The sequence below is a fragment of the Sinocyclocheilus anshuiensis genome, unplaced genomic scaffold, assembly GCF_001515605.1.
Source record: "Sinocyclocheilus anshuiensis isolate Anshui unplaced genomic scaffold, SAMN03320099.WGS_v1.1 scaffold140, whole genome shotgun sequence".
NCBI lineage: Eukaryota > Metazoa > Chordata > Actinopteri > Cypriniformes > Cyprinidae > Sinocyclocheilus > Sinocyclocheilus anshuiensis.
Genome location: NW_015554147.1, coordinates 1837650 through 1838083, shown reverse-complemented (window position 1 = coordinate 1838083; position 434 = coordinate 1837650). Strand labels below are relative to the sequence as shown.

General features: G+C 35.0%; 1 protein-coding gene across 1 annotated transcript in view; it reads left to right on the top strand.

The window, feature by feature from the left end:
- wt1b (WT1 transcription factor b) overlaps nucleotides 1-434 on the top strand; it is a 13999-nt gene that overhangs the window by 10363 nt on the left and 3202 nt on the right. The gene's annotated exons all lie outside the window — the stretch shown is intronic.

Sequence of the window (434 nt, the reverse complement as noted above, 5' to 3'; positions counted from 1 at the left end):
CGAAAAAAAAAAAAAAAAAAAAAAAAACCTTTTTTTTTTGGTCCACTTTGGGGTCACAAACAATCCAAACCGCTTTTATGGTCTAGATTGAAATTTTTTTTTTCTCTTTAAAAGAACAGCAGGTGAGATTTACAGTGTTATGCAACATGCATAACAAAGTCATAATTCATACGTGAATCTATTTTTTTTCAGACCTCCAATAAGAGAAATTGATGGCAAGGAATTAAATTAGAATATGTGAAAATTTCTCCATAGCTCAAAAACATAGATCAGGTCCACAAACAAAAATTCATGAGATCAGTGGACATTTGATTTCCAGTTCTCAGGAATGTCCGACTTTATTCTAGTGACAGAGTGAGTCTGATAACAACCGTTATTCACAACCATGAATCAACACACACACACACACGCACGCACGCACGCACGCACGCATG